The sequence below is a fragment of the Leptodactylus fuscus genome, chromosome 9 (genome assembly GCF_031893055.1).
Source record: "Leptodactylus fuscus isolate aLepFus1 chromosome 9, aLepFus1.hap2, whole genome shotgun sequence".
Lineage (NCBI taxonomy): Eukaryota > Metazoa > Chordata > Amphibia > Anura > Leptodactylidae > Leptodactylus > Leptodactylus fuscus.
Genome location: NC_134273.1, coordinates 26,691,067 through 26,695,462, shown reverse-complemented (window position 1 = coordinate 26,695,462; position 4,396 = coordinate 26,691,067).

Sequence of the window (4,396 nt, the reverse complement as noted above, 5' to 3'; positions counted from 1 at the left end):
CACCAGATCTGACTTCAGGATGTATCAGAACTTACCCTTACCCATAGGAAACAGTGAGATTTCTGATGGATCCCCTATAAGACCTCGGTGGACTTAACTAGTTCTAAGCCAGAGTTGAACAATATAGACATCGCCAATTTATATCACGCCTCTGCTCCTCTGTTCACATTTAATATCACAGATTTTAGATAATACATTTTTTCTTCACCATTTTTAGTACTTCAACCAGACTAGTGGCCACCAATGAATCAATGGGCTTCCTTCAATGCTCCTATGGTGTCCCAAATCATAGCCAATAATTGTATTAGATATATTGTATTCTCGATGGACTAGATGGTAACTTTGCTACATAATTCCCATCCTAAGGCCTCACGCAGCACATAGCAGGATCATGTGCAAGGTCTCTGCACCTTTGTGCTAGGGACGCTCCATGACATGGACTCTGTAGTAACATAGTATCCAATGGAGCATGTCATTATTATTTCCATCCAATTCCATATGAAAATAGGTTTATTGTTTCTTTCTTGTGCTTTGATTTTTTTTTCCAGTTATCCAGTTATATTGGACTTCAAAGAAGAACTACCACCACCTCCACCAACGCCAACTAATTGCATCCTTAAAGGGGTTGTCCCATCTCAAGGATCCTCTCTACACACATGGACAAAATTGTTGGTAGCCCTCATTTAATGAAAGAAAAACCCACAATGAATCTGACAAAAGTAATAATAAATAAAATTTCTATGAAAAGAAACAAATGAAAGTCAGACATTGCTTTTCGCTGTAACAGAATTTAAAAAAAATAAAATAAAACTCATGAAACAGGCCTGGACAGAAATGATGGTTCCCTCTCAGCAGGTATTTTGGCCCCCTCCTCATGAGCAAACTGCTCCAGTTGTCTCAGGTTTGAAGGCTGCCTTTCCCAGACGCCATGTTTCAGCTCCTTCCAAAGATGCTCAATAGGATTTAGGTCAGGGCTCATAGAAGCCACTTCAGAATAGTCCAATATTTTCCTCTTAACCATTCTTGGGTGTTTTTAGCTGTGCGTTTTGGGTCATTATCCTGTTACAAGACCCATGACCTGTGACTGAGACCAAGCTTTCTGAAACTGGGCAGCACATTTCTCTCTAGAATCCCTTGATAGTCTTGAGATTTCATTGTACCCTGCACAGATTCAAGACACCCTGTGCCGGATGCAGCAAAGCACCCCCAGAACATAAGAGCCTCCTCCATGTTTCACAGTAGGGACAGTGTTCTTTACAAGATAGGCTTCATTTTTCTGTGAACATAGAGCTGATGTGCCTTGCCAAAACGTTTGATTTTTGTTGCATCTGTCCATAAGAAATTCTCCCAGAAGCTTTGTGACTTGTCAACAATTTTTATTTATTATTACCGTATTTTTCGGACTATAAGACGCACTTTTTTCCCCAAAAATTTTTGGGGAAAAGAAGGGTGCGTCTTATAGTCTGAAGGTGGCGCCTGGCATCCGCTGTAATAGAGAGGCGGAAGCCGGCAAGTGATAGACGCCATTACAGGTGCCGGGGCCTGCGACATCGCTGCGCTCCTCTGCCTGAAGCCAGCAGCGGGGGGACGGAGGAGCTGCTGCTGGCTTCGTGCAGGGCAGGGCAGCGATGTCTCAGGCCCCGGCGTCTATCCCTCCCCGGCATCCGCCTCTCTAGTACAGCGGATGCTGGGTCTGCAGTCTGTATCAGCGGCCTCTTCTCCCCCGGGGCCGGTCCCCACCGGCCCCGTACCTGTAAAGTTGCAGGCCGGCTCCTGCACGGCGGTATCGCAGGAGCCGACCTGTTCGGGTGACAGCCGGGAGCCTAATGAGGCTCCCAGGCCTGTCACTGCTATATATTAGTATTGCGGCTGGTCTCTAAGACCAGCCGTAATACTAATATACAGAATGTCCCATAGACGGCAATACAGTTGTATTGCCGTCTATGGGACTTGCAATCAAGTGACCGCAGGTCCAAGCCCCGGGGGGGGAATAAAATAGTTTAAAAAAAAAAAAAAAAGCTTTAAAAATATATAATAAAAATATGAAATAAATAAAAGTTATAAATCACCTCCTGTCCCTAGAATATATATATATATATAAAAGTAGAAAATCATATATAATAAACCACCGGGGTTTTTTTTTCAATAAAAGGTGATCTAAGCAATAGATATTCCCTAAAATGGTATAACTAAAAAGTACTTCTGGCCCCGCAAAAAAAAAAACACTCTATGCATCCCCGTACAGCTGCAGGGTCACCTGTCAATGTGGCCTTGCAGCTGTTGCAAAACTACAACTCCCATATATTAAATATTTTACCAGTTTTTGCTTCAAAATTTTTTTTCCCTATTTTCCTCCTCTAAAACCTGCGTCTTATAGTCCAGTGCGTCTTATAGTCCGAAAAATACGGTACTTTTGTCATATTCAAGTTATTTCTGTGGCCATTGAGGGTTTTTCTTTCACTAAATCTAGGGTACCAACAATTTTCTCCAGGTGTGTATACTGGTAGCTTATGTAAATTGAAGACTTTTCCTAAATAGATTGCTTTAGAAATGCTGCTTTGTTTGTGAACTTATTCTTCCCATTGTTGACAGTGGAGAGCCTAGCTAGCATATTGAGTTCTGAAATGAACAGAATTGATTTCTTGGGAAAGGTGGGACTAGAAAAAAATTCCAACTACATTGGAATCAGTGAAGGTCTGGTGTTGGTGGAGGTCCACTTTAACAACAAACCTTTCACTTTCAATGACTATCATGGTACAAAACTCTAGTACTTATTCTATACAAAGCAGTAGGGATTGAATTTTCTATAAGCGCTCTATACAATTCGAAAGTCACGCGGTGCCGTATTACTGTGACGTGCATGAGACGTTACAGAAAGCCGCACATTTCATATCACCCAATGTGACTTATGTAAAATTCATGTGATTTTTCTTCTCCGTTGTGGTTGATGTACATAATTGAGTTTGTGATTTCAGCTTCCTGAGAAATGTCATACCGCTGAAGTCACCATCTGGCCTGGGTCAAACTGGAAAGTGAGAAAGACCATATTATCATTCACGGGTGTTTAGGGTCATTTGCCCAGATTCACGAGATTTAGTGATAGAGAAATATTTTAGAATATATTGCTAGATATATAAGAATTCAATATTAAATGCATTTGTGTTTAGAGTTTATTCACAACAAATATAAATTTAACATATTTAGTTCAAAAATATTTTAAAAATTTAAAGTTGCCAAAAAATTCAAAATGTTCGAATTCCATAAATATATATTTAAAGTTGTGTTAATTCTGTCACACGGATGAATTAATATGATATATATGCTATATATATATTTTTGGCCTACTGCCAGTATTATACACTGTGGTCCATAGGTGACACCATAGGTTATCCTATTCTAAATGATCATTTTGTTAATATAATGTAGCAGGTCAGGAGATGCGAAGACTAAGCATCACTTATATCAGGGGACGTCCATTATATAACTTATTAAAAGGAAAATATTTTAGGCTAAAAGGAACTCTCCCCCCATTTGTGGGAGGAAGAGCGATCTTTGTTAAAACTGATAAAATCTCCAAAAGTGTTGACATATAGTAGGTATCCAATGTATGTCTTTACGGGATATATCTTCTTATTGTAATTTACAATAAAGTTACATTAATTTTTTTAAGTATATTTGTATTAATGAAGGTAAAATTTAAGGCTTAAAGGGATTCTACCATTAAAAATCTTTTTTCTGTGGCTAACACGTCGGAATAGCCTTTAGAAAGGCTATTCGTCTCCTACCTGTAGATGGGATCTCCGACGCGCCGTTCCTTAGTAATACCGGTTTTTACTGGTATGTAAATTAGTTCTTTGGCAGCGATGGGGGCGGGCCCCAGCACTGAAAATGCAATGAGGGCGTCCCCATCACTGCCTGAGAACAGGATCCTGCGCCACCTCTATCTTCTGCTGGATCCTCCCCATCTTTCTTCGTCTTTCTTCGGCGGCTTCACCTCTGTCGGCTCTGACACTAGTAGAGCCGACTGTACATGCGCGGCCATAGTTCCGAGGCCGCAATTGCGCGCATGCGCAGTCAGCTCTACTAGTGTCTCAGTGGCAGAGCCAACTGCGCAGGCGTCAGAAGAAAGACGAAGAAAGAAGGGGAGGATCCAGCAGAAGATAGAGGCGGTGCAGGATCCTGTTCTCAGGCAGTGGTGGGGACGCCCTCATCACATTTTCAGCGCTGCGGGACGCCCCCATCGCTGCCATAGAACTAATTTACATACCGGTAAAAACCGGTATTACTATGGAACAGTGCGGAGGAGATCCCATCTAAAGGTAGGAGACGAATAGCCTTTCTAAAGGCTATTCCGACGTGTTAGCCACAGAAAAAAGATTTTTAATGGTAGAATCCC